General features: G+C 39.4%; 1 protein-coding gene and 1 pseudogene across 1 annotated transcript in view; both read right to left on the bottom strand.

The window, feature by feature from the left end:
- Dgkh (diacylglycerol kinase eta) overlaps positions 1 to 19,088 on the bottom strand; it is a 221,300-nt gene that overhangs the window by 144,910 nt on the left and 57,302 nt on the right. The window lies entirely within an intron of this gene.
- Positions 16,609 to 19,088, bottom strand: part of LOC105743387 — a 25,172-nt pseudogene continuing 22,692 nt past the window's right edge.

Below are 19,088 nucleotides of genomic sequence, written 5' to 3'. Positions count from 1 at the left end.
AGAAAGATAAAACTGCCTTTCAAGACTACACTTATTTTGTATTTGTTAATTCCCATAATTAAGTGCTCTTCTTTTTTTCAATACCAAGCCCTTTTTAAGAGAATTTTATGAACATAAATTCTTAATTAATATTAGAGGTAAAAATACGTCTTTTATAGAGCTATAAATACTGAGAAGGTACACACTATGCAATGTCAGATACCCTCTTCATAAAATGCAATGAACTACAGCACTTTACCACGAGGTGGCGGTGGTGTTACGCGACTGCTCAGTATTTTCTCGTCAAAAATGTGACTACAGAGGAGCCCTTTTTCAGTTACATAAATCCTTGCCTGTAACTCAGGGGCATGTAAGTAACTGTTGTAAAAGGGGTTAAGCAAAACCCTCCATCCTTTCAAAACCAAATTAACTTCTTCCTTTATCAAACGCCCCTACTCCCTTCCAAGAATAATCCCTTTGCCCACACTTGACATTTTGGCGGAACCATTTTCACACACGGTCTCAACGACACAACTGTTTTCATGCAGGGGCATTTTTATGTGGCCCAAAATAAACTACTAACCATTACATTTATTATGCTTTACCTAGTAACTAATACGCAATGCCGACAGCCTCACACCATTCCTGAGATTCACAGCACCTCCGTGCTTTCAATACTCCCGATTCCAGGATGCGGGCAGGGCCGAGGGGGAGCTGGGGCAATGGTGGGGCCAGGGGTGGCTTGGAAGACGGGGTACAGGGCAGCAAACTGGCAGGTTCACCTTAGAAAAACCATAAGTAATACACTGCCTTCTATCCTTATCTCAGAAAAGTCTATAAATCTTTCTATGCAAAAGATCAACTTGTTTCTATAATTTCAATTCTATTTTCAATAGCTGGTTTCCCAAATTTTTTAGGTCTTCCCTCAGAAATTATGCAGATCCTGCATACATAGGGATTCTCAGAAATTTAGCAGTTCTCCACATTCAGACATAAAGAACTAGATTGGGAGGGGCCGGGGAGATGGCTCAGTGGAATAAGTGCTTCCCTGGCAAGCGCAAGAGCCTGAGTTCAATCCCGGGTTCCGCCTCCCAAAAAAGGGACTAGATTAGCAACTTTCTACACATATACACACACGCTTCATTTACTATCATAAACTACACTCCCACTCCGATGATAGTTTTGATACACCTCAAATAATACTCCAGTTTTGAAGATATATCGTAACTGCTCACAGAAACATATCGTCACTTTTGACTGTCTTTTGTGATTTGGATGAATCAGGAGAAGCAGAAATAAAATCTGTGCATATTACTAGACAAAACAGCCACACACACACACACACACACACACACACACACAACCACTACCACCACCACCACCACCACCACCACCACCGCCACCAAAATGGGTTGTGGACTTTATAGTCACAGCAGGGTGTTCCTTTACCTGGATCCATCCCATCTTTTATTTTTTCCTCCTCTGAGACCTTCCCTCTACCACTTTATCCATGGCTAGAAAGTTTGCCCCTCCTCCTTTACACCATTCCCGCACACCATCCTTACATCTGTCCTTGCACTGCAGTGCAGTTTGTCTATGTAACTCACAAGGTGCCCAGAAAGGGCTGGGCTCTGACCTTGACCGCGCAGCTGCACTAGCTGACAGGCTGAGCAGAGCCCTTAACCTTTCCTGGGTTGAATGTTCTTTTCTTTGTGCATAGCAATGACTCACTGGGGTGTTGTGAGGACCAAACAGGCCAACACACACAATGTGCTTGCAGTCTTCCTCACACAGTGCTCAGGAGTCGGCAGTTGTTCCTGTTTTATTCTCACTCGTCTTTTGTGTAAACTTCCTAGAGTGAGGATCGTGCTTCTTGTCTACATACGCTTAGTTCCCAGCACTGCGCCAGTTACCTCAGTGGTTCTCACACGTGGTTAAACTAAAGTGAACTCCTCTGTCTTTATTTGCTGATTGTTTCCTCTCCAGCACTTCCCCCCTTCCCATGTTTCATCCTAAAAACTTCTACAGCTCTTAACTGCATGCCAGGTCAGAAGCTAGACCTTGCTCCCCCTTACTACAAACTTCTTTTCAAAAAGTGGAACACTCTAGCACCTCCGTCACTTGCTTTAGCCTCACAATGTGCATGACCTGTTCTCTCCTTCCTTTTCAAGGAGCTGCCCTCAGGCTAGTTCCAAGTATAGACCCCCGTGTGCAGATCTCTCAGTCAACTCTTTCCACAGTTCCAATTATTTTCTATTTATATATAATATGTAAAGCTATATATAGCTAGATAATTGGAACTATGGAAAACAGTTCACTTAGGATATATATATATATAGATAGATAGATAGATAGATATCCTACAATAATAACCTATATTTATTCCAATTTTTCCCTCCAGCTCCCCTTACGGCTGCCTACTTCACATCTTCACCTGGAAATGCTGTCATCACTAGAAATAACAAGAACACTGTGCTAATATATGTCTTTGCATAGTGGGGAAAATATTCGCCTGGCTTCAGGAAACTTAGATTTTAATTCCAAAACTTCCAGTAACTAACTTCATGACATTTGGTAAAAGTCATCTGCTCTAGGAAGAACTCAAAAAGAAATAAGCACTGGTATGCTACTGAGCCATACCCTGAATCCTCAGATTTACATGGATATGTAATATAACATTCTACATATTTATCAGGTCCATGTGATGTTTTAACACATGTATGTTCCATCAATGCTTAAACCAGGGTAAGTATGTGGAGCCACCAAATGTTTATCATTTCATTGTGGTGAAAAATTCAAATTTCTTTCTTTTACTTTTTTGAAACAGAGAGTACATTATCATTACTTATAGTCACCCTACCTTGTGATAACACACCTGAACTTTCTACTTTTATGTGACCATAACTTAGCACCTGGTGATCAACCTTTCCCCATCTCTCCTACCACCTTCCTCTTTACAGCTTCTGGTAAGCTCTATTCTACTTTTAACTTTTATGAGACCAACCTCTTTAGATTCTAGTAAGAACGAGATCATGAAGTCCTTCTCTTTGTGTGCCTGGCTTATTATAATAATAAGCACAATGATCTGCAGTCTCATCCACACTGTTGCAAATGCAACAGGATTTCACACTTCTCTATGGTTTAATAGTTTTCCGTAGTGTCCATACTATACTTTTACAACCCTTAATACACCATAGACAGGACAAATCACTCAAATAAGACTTCACCATGGCAAGAACAAGAGAGATCCACAGAGAGCACCATTGGAGACAGTGGAATAGAACCCCGTGTTCTCCACACCTATGACTCTGGAGTGAGCTCGGGACCTTACTGCCTCAGCACCTCCTTCAAAGCACATTAGTTGGTCCCCACAGTCAGAGTACTGAGCTCAGAGAGACACCACACCCATGGTCTCCACAGCAAGGCCAAGAGGCTGAGCCTTCTCACTGCCCAGGCAGTTGGTCCTCCAACTCTTGTAGCATTGCTTTATGCAGTAGGATTCCCTGGATCAGCACAGCCTGTGAAAGGGGCATTGTGCGTAAAAGAAAATCACACAGGTGAGACCACGAAAAGTGGCCATGCCCCATCACCCCAGGCTGGCCCCCTCTCAACAGTCCTCCATACTCCCCTCTGCAGAACTGCTTCTTTAAGATGCAGAGCTCATCTGGTTGCTTCCATGCTCAGAACCACTTCTGGTTCATACGCCACATAATAAACCAAAAGCCCTTATGTGTGCATGCCTGTGACTGCCCCCACCTTTCCCTCCAGAAGCAGCTTCTGTCCCACTCTCCTTGCAGGTTAACCTCCTGACATTCTGGCCTACCCTCCACCAGCCAAATACACACACACCCTCCTATTTTGGGTGCCCTTTCACAGACCCCAAATGCTCTTCTTCTTGACCTTTCCTTAAATGCTAGGTTTAAATGGTGACTTCCAAAAGTCACTCACACGGAGCTCACTCATCTGTAATTCCATGCTCTTAGTCTGCATAGAGCTCTATTTGTAAAAAAAAAACAAAAAAAACTTGCTCTCTCCTGCTCATATTTTCAATAACATGTGAGTTCTGAAATCTATGGTGCAGTATAAGGAGGACATAAATCACAAAACAAGTCGTTACCTACTTAGTTTTTTTTTTGGTTTTTTTTTCCTACTTAGTTTTTAAATTCTGTCCAGCCATATGTTCCTAACCCTGAAAGTTAGCATAGGATCCAAAACACCTTGTTTCTTCCCCATCCTCCCCATCCTCTGCTCTACTGGAAATAAGTCAGTGCTTTTTGTTGGGATGAAATAGAATGCTTCCTCTCCTCCCTCTAGTTCACAAATCCCCGATACAGCAGAAGTCTGTGAGGCCGTAGCACATGTCACCTTTCTGTGCCTTTCTGTGCACAGTAGTAGCCTGATGAAGTTACGCAGAATCAGGAAGGACTCAAACACTTGCCACACTTTTCTTCCCTTAGGAGGTACAGCAAATAAACATTATTGCAACCTAATGCCAAAGAAATGATCCACAAGTACAGAGGCAAAAATCAGGCTTAACTCATCACACATAAACTATATTTTACTGATCTACTAATTCATTAATCACCTTTATTTTGTACCTATTACATGCAGGAACTGCTCTGAGTGTTGAACATAGAGGAATAAAGAAAACATAAAAATGCCTGCCTTCACTGAGCTATTATATAGGAGGTCATAACTGAAATTTTTTAAGAGTAGGAAAATGTATTGGATTAAAGGAATGGGGAACAGGAATGGGAAACAGGGGAACAGGAATAGCTCCTGAGGGGCCAGGGAGATGGCTCAGTAGAATAACCGCTTGCCTGGCAAGCACAAGGACCTGAATTCAATCCCCGGTTCAAACCAAAAAAAAAAAAAAAAAAAAAAAGAAAGAAAGAAAAAAGGAATAGCTCCTGAGAGACAAGAGGGGTCTCAAATAGGTTGCCAAAAAGCTAGAAAGGATTTTAACATTTAATTCCATTTTAACAAAAAATACTTACTCATAAACCTTCCTGAATGAGTTTGTACATATTTTTATATCAAAATCTTTTTGTACCAAAAAGGCCTGAATGTAGTGTACAGAGGAACAAATATTAAAGACAATACTTAGGACAATGTCCTGTCAAGCAAGTTGGAAACCTCATCAACTCCTCAAAAAATACTTTGCCAGATAAAGTGAGCAGTCACCTCAGAGTAGCAGAATCAAAAGTCCAAACACACTTTCAGAGAATCCATTACTTGCTTTTTAAAAGACACCTATCTCGGTAGGTGGATGTTCAAGAAGGGGGTGGTGAAGGAAAGCAAGACATAGGAAAAGGAATATTGTGGTACTGTCCTGCTTCAAGGTTGTATATGGTGAGATTTTTGGACTTATGTACAAACATGAGAAGTATATAATTCTTTATGCCTATTTTTAAAATATATTCTAATTTTTAAATGTTTTTTATCATATTCTGTAGGGACTTAAAGTTCAACATATCAATACTTGATGGAAAATACCTGTTCCATATTATACCTAAGATGTTTGATATGCAGACAGATAGTGAGGTTAAGCTTGACAGCCTAAGTTGTTTGATAATAACAATAAGCTTGTCTTCTGGATGTTTAACAACCTAAGTTTGCAGACCAAAATTAGAGAAAAAGGAGGGCTACAAGGAAAGCCAACATTTTGGCCCTAGCCTTCTAAGGTCAATTAAGACTCAGGACATATGAGAACTTGTACTGTAATGTCATGTAACTCAGTAGTGTCCCAAATTTTATGATCAAGGAGATTGTGGGGCCAAAGAGGAAAGTGATCGATGACATAGAGTGTGCCTAAGGAGAGTCACATGGAGAGAAAACATTCTCTCAGGCTTTCACAGAGAGCACATTGGCCAAGCAATGGCCATGATTCATCCACATGGCTGACACTGACAAAGGTTCTACAATCTGAGGTACAGGATCTCAGGATAAATCCTGAGGGGATTTCACTGACCTTATCAGACCCAAAAGCTACAACTCTTATTGCATAGGTCCTGCTTTACCTTGGTCTTAACCATCCAGTAGAAAAGTATAAAAACGAAACGTAAGAAGTAAAGCCATGCTGTTATGTTGAGCTGTGGGAGACTCGGGTCAACAATTTCTGACATTGCCAGTCAAGCGGAAGACCCAATACTATTATGGGCTGCTGGACTCTTTTAGAATATTTTGCCGAGTTTACATACCTATAATATTCAAATAATGGAACTTAACAAAAAAAGGGTATACAGATGAATGTCCATTTTGTATCTGTGTATTCAAAGTGGTTAGGATAGATATATAGTTACATTCTCTTAATGAATAGAATGATTTGTTCTAATGGTGTTTGTAAATAGGAAATGAAGTCCGCATCTTGTACAGCAACTAACCACTAAGGAGAGTGTATGCAGTGTGTTAATTATTGAAACTGTCCTACCGATTTGTTTTGAAACTGTCTCATTGCTATTTGTTTATCAATAAAATTATGTCCAAAAAAAAGACACCTATTGTCTGGTTTATTTTTTTAAAAAAATTACAAGCCTTAGGGCACTGTTATGATTGAATGTATCTTTCAAGGTTCAGGAGCTGGACACGATCTGCAATGTACACGTGCTGAAAGGTCAGGCCTCACTGGGTGTGGGTTCCTTACAAAAGGGCTGGTCTGGGCCCCTCTTCTTGTCTTCCCTTCTCTTCTTTTCCTTCTCCCTCTGCCTTCTGCCTTTAAATAATGTACTTAAAAGGCTCTCCCAGATGCTAGCCACTGAATTTTGAACTACCAAGCCTACAGAACAGTGAACCAATAAATCTGTTATTTATGAATTCCACAGTCTCAGGTATTTTGTTATAACATCACTGGCTAAGACAATAATAAAAGTATAAAACTACAAAAGTATGTGGACAATATGCAGTACCACAATACAGGTTGTTTTTGAAGGTTAATTTCACGTACTTTATAACAGCATCTCTTGGAAATAAATTATTAGTAACAACTCTACCAATACTGCTTCTATACTACCATCAGTCTTGTTCTGCAGTAGAAGGATGGCAAGTGACCGCATCAGCGAAGCAATGGTCATACAACTGGATTTAGGCAAGTAAATGAGTTGGAGGGTTTTTTTTGGGTTTTTTTTGTGTAGTACTAGGGATTAAACTCAGGACCATGTGCTTGTCAGGAAAGTGCTTATTCTACTTAGTTATCTCCTTGTCCCAAGGTCTTCAGATAGCTTCTGTGAAGAGCTCAAACCACTGTGAGACAGAAAACTAGTCTACTATAATCAATTTCTCGCTTCTCACATGCCTGGCCTCTTGCCTACAAACTACATTTCCTGACTTCTCTCCAGTGCAGCCGTGAGGCTATATGTAGGCAAACAGGAAGCTACTGGCAGAAATGATAGGTGCAATGTCGGTGTCATAACCTGAAAGACACCAGGCCTGAGTTTGGACTTCTCTCTTTCTGTTGGTTGGCAATAGTGATGACTTTAGGAAAATGTCCTATGAAACCACATTTCCCAGGCTTTTTCAGGTTTGATATCCCCATGTGTCTATGTGTTGCCAAAAATTGTGAGAAGGAATGGCCACACCTAATCCCGAGCTTTATACATGGGCTATCTTCTCATCCTTGTTCTCATTCTCCACTTTCTATTGGGGACCATGAGTGGAACTTATGTCTCTGGCCTTATAAAACAGAAATATACTAACTCAGAAGCTTTCCTTGGAATGTGATTATGATATGATGTGAAATTTCTTTGTTCTCCAACTCTGAGAATTGGGGTTGGAGGGTTCTTTGCTATTACAATCCTAAGACACCCCACTAGCTCTGGGCCACATTTACCTTTGAATTGTTACCACTGAAAGAGAAATACCTTTTAAAATATTATTTAACTCACTATCTTTCGGGGTTCTGTCATAGTTAAGTCTACACATATTATATCCTTACCATTTAATCTGTAACTAGTCATTTTTAAATAACTGTACTAGCCATTATATACAATTCTAGGAGCAGATATAAGACCCTAAGGCAATATACCTTTCCTTTCTCTTCCTTCTTAACAGAACTCAGATATGGTTTAGGTATCCACTCTTCTTCCCCACGTCATGTGCTTAGGGGGATGCTGACTATTCCCAGCCCTAGCAAGCACATATTTATTAGTTTAGGAAATAGCTTATGAGGATTCCTTTTCCCCTCACCATCAGTAAGTAGTTCAGAGGTGAGATGTGACCCATTTCTAGATAGCAAGATGTAAGCAGAAGTCTCCAGAAGGACTGCTTTAGGGACACTGCAGAAAGAGGCCATTTTCAGTCTGCTTGCGGGATGGAACCACTTAGAATTGATTCTAGCACTTTGCTGCAAATACAGTGAAGATGGGGGGGTGGTGGTGCAGCCTTGAGAATCACAGGGAGAAGGAAGTCGGAGCCTGCCCCACTCCAGTTACTTAAACCAACCTGTCTGAGGGCTTCTGCCACCCACAGCTGATGGCACCCTAACTAATGATCAGTGATGAGAGGCCTAATGTAATGCACATAAAAAATAAGCCAATTTTAGAAACAGAAATAATACACTACTCACATTCCAACCACAATACACTGTTTCCACTTCACATGTTAAAAAATGAAAGGAACACCTATGCTATCATCCTAACAACATCAAAGGCCACTTAAACTCCCACACAGTCGGCTACATGATAGAAGCATTCTCCATGTACTACACTCTTAGCTCAAAATGTCACAAAACTATGAGGCTTCATATTACCAACACTATGAAGTTCACATAAATATGTAACAATCTCTTCTTTACACCAACCTACATATCACTCGTGCAAAGGGAAGCAAAATCTCCCATTGGATTGGTTCTCTTAGCTCCTGCTGAACTGGGCACACTTCAGGTTATTATTCTTTGATTTCTTAGTACTTACCATATCTCTGACAGCTTTTCCAGACTTTCTGTACCTCACAGAAGTCCAACTCTGTACAATCAAGTGAAGGCAGGCAGTGAAAACCTGTATCCTTTTCCCACATACCTTTAAATTTATCCAGAACCCTATTAATTGATTGACCCATAGGAAACCTATTCCAAGACTTTTCCAGCATTTGTAACAAATTAATCCTTTCATTATGAGTAAGCACAAAACATTTCACATTTCAGTGGGGAAAACATCCAGGCCCAAACTCTAAACTCCACTGTCTGCCTTCTGCCTCCATACCACTCCCAAAACAGAGGTTTGCTCTTACTCCTGCCAGCTTCTTCCTGAACCAGTCACAGTGCCTGGCTCCTCAGAGGCCCTTTCATGGGTTTTGCTGCTGGGAATAGCTTTGTGTAGCCCCCAGGGCTCAAGTATCTTCTTCCCAGTGATCACTTACAACTCAGTCCACCCTGTGTCATCTGCCTCTGATGGCCTATGGTACCTGCAGGAAGGGCTCTCTGGTGGGCCAGTTTTTAAAAGACCACCTGACTGTCTCCTGGTCAAAGGGAAACAGATTGAGCTATCCTGCTTTTAATGAAAACAGAACTGCTCCCATGTGGGTGTCTGTCCTTGTTCTGTAGTCAAACAGGCAAGTGTAGCTCCACCACATATTGGCCCTTGGCTAAAACTTACAAACATTCACCCTGGAATTTGCGAGTCACTGCCACTTACTATATTGTTGCAACCTTTGGGGACCTCAGTGTAAACTTAGAATAAAATCTGTTTCACTTGTTTTCCCAACATCCAATAGGCCTACATCCTCCTACACACTCTTCCTCCAACATTCAGAAAAGATTCAGTCTTTCCATTGCCACAACTTATTCTTTGCCTTTAGAATGTTCTCTCCCCGCCCCCCGATAATCACCTTTCTCCTTGTGTGCCTTCTTGCCACTCAGTCCTCTAACACTGTCTATACTCATTACCTGTTTCTGCAAACAACGCCTTCTGAACCATCTGCATGTCTAGTTCTCCTCAAAAGTCCCTACAAAACAATTATGTAACAAGCACTGTTCTACAGCTCTTTCTGTCATGATAAAAATGTTTCACATCCACACTGTCTGTCAGAGTAACCAACCACAAGCCAAATGTGAACAGTGAGACGGAGAAGCTAAATGTTTCGCTAAACCTGATTTCAATTGATTTTCATTTGAAAAACCCATACACAGCCAGTGGCCACTGTTCCAGCAAGGTTCCCTGCACATCAAATGGCTTGTTCCCAGTTCTCCACCTCCTCCATACTACAGCACATTAATAACAGAATACATTTTGCATTGCTATTGTGATTCCAAAAAATTCCCTTAACCATTAAGTTTTAGAAGACTACGCAGAGTTTAAATCCTAAAGAGGCCAGTCTGAGGTGAGCAAATAACATGAATATATGCAGAGCATACTCAATCAGCATATGAGAGGGAAGAGACAGGAATGAAGAACATGACCAGAGTAGAGCAGAGGAAATGGCAGAGGGGGTGGGGACTGGATGGACAAGCTACAGACAGATCATCAAGGACTGGGAGGAAGGCACAGAAAAGAAAATTTAGAGCAGAGAAGATACTCAATAGATGAGAAATGAAGGTTTGCTTAAGATCACAGAACATTTATAGCAAAGTCATACCTAATACCTAGTTCTGCTTTCTTCTATAGTAGGATCTGAGTTCCAGGCATTTAATTAAAGCTTCAATGTTTTAAGAAAAGTAACTCAAGCAATGATATGTAAGAGACATTAGAGGAAAGTGCTAAAAGCAAGAAAGAGCAAGGGTGTGTTTAATTCTTTGTTTTTTTTTTTTGGGGGGGGTGTTTAATTCTTAAAAAGTGATTTTCAAATAAGTTTAGAGCAGATTCTCATTCTACAAAATGCATAAGACCTATTTTATTGCAGTAAATTTACCTTTAGGTTAAAGTAAGTCAAATTATGTCAATACAAATAAAACTGTTCAAATCCAGATTTTTCTAAAAATAAACTACTGTAGTAGCATACAATAATTATTTATTTTGGAGGTACTGGATGTATAAAATTTCATACATAACATATATGTTTTCCCATGCTATGTTTCATTACTAATTTTGAAATGCTTTAAAGTATACTAAAAAAAAAAAAAAAAAAAACAGATTCAAAACAAATGCTGACAGATCTTGAAGCACCTCCTCAACCTCCGGGTTCTATGAATCCTGTAGGAGAATTACTCAAGTCCAGATTCAGGTCCGAACTCTCCCATTCCATCCTTCTGCTCTCCCACTTTCCTAGGCACTTACCACCACTGATGCTACTATCCCATCAACTTACACCAATAGTCCCTACCCACAAACACAGGGACTTCCATGTTTTGTTCATTACTACATCCAGTTTCAGAACAATTGTCTGACACTCAGTTGGCACTCAACAAATATTTGATGAATAAATATTCCTCCAGCTGTTACCCTTGCTAACACTGCACTAGCAGCAAAAATACCCTCAGCGCTGATGAATGCATTTCAGTGACTACACAAGGCCGACCTAGCTCCACTGTCTCAGGTCTTCTCCCGTGTAGTCCTGTGGCAAGCACTGCTGCTACACCCCACTTCTCTGAAATCATCAGGGTTCATGCTACTACGTCCACGAAGGGATATCAGGGCCTCAGCCCCAGTTCTCGCACAATACCTGGCACATGAAGACAACTGAATAAAAATGTTAAGATGCTAGAACTGAATAGACACACTGGAGACACATCAGCAAAGGAAGAGTCAACAAGTTGGAACAATGTAGTAAAAAGAACACAAGTAGAATCAACCAGGGGAGAGCTAATAAACCCCTTTAAGGTTACGTGCAAACCTACAACTCTTGAAATAAAAGTTGGATCATAAGATGGAGAAGCTCAATTTTAAATATTTAAGGATCTGTGACAAAAGACCCAAGGAGAGATGAAGTTACCCAGGCTCACAAGTTTTTCCCTCTACTGTTACTGTCTGATACAAACCTATCAGTAAACTTAGTGTTTAATTATGTTTCCTATGAGTTTATAATTTTTCTAATGAGAAAACTCATGGCTTATTCCCTCATATGCTTCACTATGATCCTAGAATGTGTCTTAATTATTTTTCTCAACATAGCTCTGAAGCACCAACTTTAGCTTAAGAATACAACGACCTCCTACAGCATCAGTGCATACATGCACTGAAATATTTGCTAAAATAATGAATTTTAATGCAGTTAACATTAAAAATATATACTACTAAAAAGAAATGGGAGCAAATCATTTATAAGGAAGTGTTCACTGTCCTTCAAGACAAGGGAGAACAGAAAGACACTAAAAATGTAAAGAAAATGAAGACTGGAGGACTCATACTTCACGATTTTCTAATTTCTTTGGCACATGCCATTCCCATTACTTCAAAACTACAGAAAAGAGATTTCTAGAAACTACGTAGATAAACAAAATGAGAGAGAAGACAACAGTGACAAAATTTTGTAGGTTATAAAACAGATGGACAAATGAGGATCCATTTAGAACAAGCACCAGACAGCAGTAGGAAACAGTTGAAAAACCAACCCACATGAACAAACAATCCTCAAATGGCTCAAGAACTGGCAGCACCAGGTACATCTGGGTGCCAGGGTAGAGATGAAGCTAATAAGAACTGAGAGAAAATCTGTGCTAGAATCACGATGCTTGCCTTCCTCCCTTACCCGCTCCCCCCCCCCCGCAACTCCTTCAACTTTAGATAGCCTACAACTGCTCTAGCCCATTCTGGAATAAAATTAAAGGCTTATTCTGGAAAGGGATGGCAGGAATGCCTGGAATGGAAGACCTAGGAACAACTAAAGGCAGATATACCTTACTTAAAACTGAAATACCATTTAAAATTTTCCATATTGAACATTGACAGTTCACCAGACTTCCTGCTCAATGGGCTTCCAGACTGATGGTAGCTAGAACCATACTTTCACTGGAAATATTTCCTATGGGATCTGACAAAGTCAAGAAAAAAAGACTGAAAGATACCAGCATCAAAGTTTACTAATAAAGCAACTAGCCAGATTATACAAAGAAACACAGTTGATAAGGCCCACTTGAACAGACACAAATATTTTTTATGTAGAATCCATGGGCTCCACGTCCATGGATTTAACCAAAAGCAATAAAAAACATTCAGGAAAAAAATGCTTTTGTACTTAACATGCACTTTTTTCTTATCATTAAAACTAAACAATATAACAACTATTTACCTAATATCTCCATTGTATTGGTTATTGTAAGGAATCCAGAAATCATTGCAGGTATGCAGGAGAATGGGCACAGTTTGCATGAAAATATGTAAGAGACTGACTACAGATTTTATTATCTACAGCTTTTGAGAGAATTCTCCATGGATACTGAGAAACACACACACACACACACCCGCATGCACGCATGCATGCACACACACTGAAACTGCAATCAGGGAGTTGAAAAACAGTCAAATGTCTAAGAAAGAATGTAAAGACAAAAAGATGGAAAATATAGGACTTAGGTGAATAGGAAAATCAAATGACAGTGGAGGATGTCCAACCTCTAAATAAAAAGATGCCAAAAAGAAAGAACGGAAAAAACAGAAGGAAGAGATAATTCGAGACAATCTCCCAGAACTAAAGGCTGAATGGGAATTTAAAAAGCCCACACATAGATGAAAATAAAACAACATGAATTTCACTGTGAAGTTTCAGATCCCTGAGGAAGAGAAAATCCTGAAAGCTTCCAGAGAGAAGTGGGTGGGAGGTTTTATACTAAGCAACAAAGATAAAAAATCAAGGGTTTCTTGATTCTGAAAATCAGGGAACAAGTGATGTTTGCAAGGGTCGGAAGGAAAAAAAGCTTCTCACCTGGAATTCTAAACTCAGATGAACCACATTACACTCCTTATAATAATTAACACAATGTAGGTACCATGTAAATAGCGGTTATACTGTTGACGGACATCAATCTGTTGTGAGAGAAAAAATACCTGCAGAGATGGAAGCCCAACTGTGCGGGTCTGTTTCACTACATGGCCGCCTCCCCACACCCCACACCCCACCCCACCTTTGCTTGTTTTTCACTCTGTGTGATTCCTTCCGTTCTACCTCAAATGACAGACACTTCCACCTTAAAATGGTTCTTACTAAGATAACAGGAGCATTCTCTCTAAATAGGATAGCAATCTTATTCACTTCTGGAAACCACACTTTCCAAAATGTACAAGGTACTACATAACTCAATAAAGTTACTGCAATTCTTTGATAAAAGAAAATAAGCAAGTCTGGAGTAATTGCAAAAAGTTCCAACATAAATGGAATCTGGATTAAATTAGAAGTCTCAAAAAACACCTGTGATCAAAAACTACTATATTTATACAAACCAAAGTCATTTATAAAAATCAAAAAAGTATATTAAAATAACAAGCAACAATATAGAAACAATTTAATTTCAAAGCAAACATTTGCAAGTGTCTCTGCTCTCTAAATTTAGACAGATCAGTTCAGTCAAACATAGTATTTTAAAACCAGAATACCAACGAATGCAAAGCTGCCAATTAGCAAAAGGTCACATCCTAACCTAAATTAAATTTGTTAATTATGGTAATATTAGGCTAATGTTCATCAATAACAAATAACACTATTTTATAAAGTAAAAGCATACATAAGCATGTGCCTATCTGTGAATGTGTTCACAGAGATACACAGATTTTGATAAAACTACAAATTCATTTTTAAAAGACTAGTAAGGGAACGTGTTGTAGTCAGGCATTTACAAGGGGAAATAGTACAATACAGGACATTTAAGTATAAGATTATTTTGTAACAGTCACCCAGAGTCATATTTTAAAAAGTACAAGAAATATGTCCATACAATAAAGACCAAGGAAGCCAGCTAGATCCCATGATAACATCTGGCATGAGTCCAGTTGAAAATCTAGAGCCCAGGGCTGACCAGATATCTTAGCGGACTAAAGCACCTGCTCAGGCAGGCACAGGGACCAGGGTTCAATCCCTACCATGCCGTGCCAGCTCTGCTGAGCCAGCTACTGAGACTGGGAGTGACAGTACACGCCTACTATAATCCCAGTGCTTGGGAGGCTGAAGGCAGAAGGATCACTCGGAGTCCGATCTGTGTAGTGAGACCCTGTAGTAAATACATTAAAAAAAAGAAAGAAAGAAAGAAAGAAAGAAAGAAAGAAAGAAAGAAAGAAAGAAAGAAAATCTAGAGCCCATAACAATGTCCGCCACGAGTCCAACGGGAGGCCAAGAGTCCACAATACTGTCTCATACAGGCCTGTTTCAAGAAACTGTGCTGAAAAGGTCCAAAGGTCAGTGGTGGAAGCTACAAAAGTCTAAGGCAACAAGCTCCTCCAGGAGACTGAGCAGTGCACCATCTACCCCTCTGGAGTCAGGAAACGCTCCAATTGAGGACCAGAGCTCTCCAAAGTGAACTGTGGTCATTCTCAGTGACAAGGTCCTGAACTCATTCAATGATAAGAACAACTGAATTCATCAAGAAATCCAGAGTGACATGCTCTTGCAGGAGAACCAACAGTTCCCAAAAGCTCTGTACAGCCTTTCTACTTCCTCTCTAGTTCTGCCTCTTACTCTGTCAGCAACAATCCTCAGGTGGGCCTCCCACACCCAGCACCACTGACCAGCAGCTGTCAGTCCACCACAGCGGAAAAAAGAATCAAGACATATCATGCATAGGTACAAATTCCGTATAATGAATGTGATCATTATGTAGGCCTAAATGTACCAATTAACTTAATTAAAGATAAATAAAAGACTAGGAAGAACAGATTTCTTTCACTTTTCTCTTCAAGGAATATAGGAAATTTAGAGGAAATTTAAAAAATCACTAATTATCAGTGTGTAATTCAACTTAAAATCTGACCTGCTACATGTACCTCAGGCAGTATTATGTCACTTCATACTTCTCCACGGTCAGAACAGGCGAACACTACAGAGTAGTGAGAGCTGCTGCCTTCCTAGCCCCTCTCCTTGTTTGCTTCCCCATCTTCCTTTCTTCTCCCCGTTTTACCACATTTTCCACCTTATTTCTAGGGTTTCTTTACTCAGAAAGGAAGCTGACAACATACTATCCATTTGATTTCTTCAATGTTTCTATGAACTTTCTTTTCTTTTTTTTTTTTTTTTTTGGCAGAAGCGGGGATTGAACTCAAGCCCTTGCGCTTGCCAGGCAAGTGTTTATTCTACTGAGCTATTTCCCCAGCCCTGAACTTTCTTTTTAATACACAATTATTGAAACTCTGACATGAGCCTTCTAGCTGCCATCTTGGGTCCCCTCGTGTGTGTGCCTAATGTCAGCTGGTCTACCTGAGACCTCCTGAGCGACAGCCCTAGTGCCCCGTGCTGCCCCACATCTGCTCTGACAAGATGAAAGAAACCATCACGAACCAGAAAAAACTCGCCAAACTGCAGGCACAAGTGCGCACTGCTGGGCAAGGAACTGCTCACAGAAAGAAGGTAGTTCATAGAACAACCACGGCAGATGATAAAAAAACTTCAGTTCTCATTACAGAAGTTGGAGTAAACAATATCTCTGGTATTGAAGAGGTGAGTATGTTTACAAACCAGGGAACAGTTACCCATTTCAACAACCCAAAAGTTCAGGCATCTCCGGCAGCAAACACTGTGACTCTTACAGGCCATGCTGAGACGAAACAGCTGACAGAAATGCTATCCCGCATCTTGAACCAGCTTGGTGCAGGCAGTCTGATTAGTTTGAGGAGACCGGCGGAAACTCTGCCCACAAAATCTGTGGATGGAGAAGCCCCGCTTGCTACTAGAGAGGAGGATGATGACGAGGTTCCAGATCTCGTGGAGAATTTTGATGAGGCTTCTAAGAATGAGGCAAACTGAACCAAGTCAGCTTCTGAAAAAGATCGCACTTGGAAGAAATTATTGGGAGCTGTTATTTTATATTATCACTACTTTTTAAAATTGTTTTTGTTTATGGATCTGATAAAATCTAGATCTCTAATATTTTGAAGCCCAAGCCCCTTAGACATTGCAGCTCTTTTCAATTTTTGCTTACATACAATTCATTTTTTGCAGCCAATTAAGCTGGAGAAGCCTGGAAATAAAGTTTGAAACAGATTAATAAAATTCTCAGCCTAGTAAAAACAAAAATAAAAACAAAAAACTCCAGCATGAAATGAGTGTTGAAATAAATGAAACATGTATTCCCCGTGAGAGAGATGTAGGAATCTGTCAGTCTGCATGTCTTCCTCAGACTGTGTTAAACAACATATGGGCTTTGCATAAAAACTAATTCTATGGGCCACCAAAATCGGAAATCTAAAGTACCTCCTTAGCAAGCTTAGGCAACTGCAGAGACCACGGTTCAATCCCTGGCACTACATGCCGTTCCCCTCTCCCCCCAAAAAACTAATTCTAAATATCAATCTTGGCAGAAAATAGACTGTATAAAAATTTAAATGTTCAAAAATACTACTACAATGGTTCTTAATACCACCCTACTAATAATGCTTGGTTCATCAAGTGTATCTGTAACTGTGAGTTAGAAAAAAAAAATATGAATCCTTTCTGAAGCATGAAAATTCAAAGCATGACTGCTTAGATAACAAGACTAAAACTAGCTGGTATTTTTTCAGACCCATGCTAAATTCTAATATTTCTCTAAAATTCAACTGTAATTTATGATTGGAAAGATGTGTATTTAAAGACTTACACTGCAGTAATACTTTTACATCAAAGTGTTCTTTGTAAAACTGCTTAAATCTAAAAGTATAAGCAGATCTGATCAATTGTTGCCAAATACTGTATTAACATCACCTTTAAATAATTTCTGCAAGTGTTTACCATATAAACTACATAAAATAAAATGTACCATCTTTAACCAACTTCAAGTGTCCAGCTCAGTACTGTTAAGTACATTCATATTGCTGTGCAACGGATCTCCAGAATCCCTCATCACACAAAACTGAAGTGAACAGCCATGAAGAGCCCTTGCTTCCCTTCCCCCAGTCCCTACCAATTAACCTTTCAGCCTTCTATGTGAACGTGACCACTCTAGTTGCCCTGTACAGTGGAATCAAACACTATTTATCTTCTTGTGATTGCCTTATTTCACTTAGTTTAATGTACTCAAGCTCATTTGTGTGTAACATATGTCAGAGTTGCCTTCCTTATTAAAACTGAGTAAATCACTGTATTGCCTCTACTTTTTAAAAAACTTCTTTAGCCATTCATTGATATTTGGGTCATTTCTACCCTTTGGCTATGATGAGGGTGCAGAAATATAGCTTAGAATCTCTACCTTCATTTCTTTTAATGTAGTTACCCAGAAGGGGTTGCTGGATCATTTGACAATTCCATTTTTTTTTGCCATAATTTTATTGATAAACAAATAGCAATGAGACAGTTTCAAATCAAATCAGTAGGACAGTTTCAATAATTAACACACTACATACATTCTTCTTAGTGGTTAATTGCTGTTCAAGATGCAGACTTGATATCCTATTTACAAACACCATTAGAACACATCATTCTATTCATTAACAGAATGTAACTATATATCTATCCCAACCACTTTGAATAGACAAATACAAAATGCACATTCATCTGTATAAACAATTCCATTTTTAATTTTGAGGAACTGTCATACTATTTTTCACAGTAGAGGCTCTGTTGTACGTTTCCACTACCAGTGCATCAGAGTTCCAATTTCTCCAGTTTCATCAATACTTGCTTTTTTTTTTCTTTAATAAAACAGTAATCATGTAAGTGGACATAAAATAGTGTCTCATTGTAGTTCTAACTTAGATTTCTCTAAGCATTAGCGATGTTGGGCATATTTTCCTTCAATTGCTGACAATTTGTGTATCTTCTTTAGAGAAATGTCACTTCAATATCCATTTTTAAATTCAATTATTCATGTTTGTTGCTGAATTGAGTTCCTTATATTTTCTGGAATCAACCCTTCATCAGGTACACGTCTAGAAATGTTTTTTTTCCTGTTCTGCATTTGTCTTTCCACTCTAATGACTGTACTCTGTGATGGATAATTTTTATTTCTGACATATTCCTACTTATTTTTCTTTTCATAATTTTGTTCTTAATAGCCATAAAATTACTAAGACTTTTCTCTTATTTTTTTCCTAATTTGAACTTTTAACATTTAGGTGATTTAACAT

The sequence above is a fragment of the Octodon degus genome, unplaced genomic scaffold, assembly GCF_000260255.1.
Source record: "Octodon degus isolate 3935 unplaced genomic scaffold, OctDeg1.0 scaffold00122, whole genome shotgun sequence".
In the NCBI taxonomy this organism is placed as follows: domain Eukaryota; kingdom Metazoa; phylum Chordata; class Mammalia; order Rodentia; family Octodontidae; genus Octodon; species Octodon degus.
This window is presented reverse-complemented; position numbering and strand designations above follow the sequence as displayed.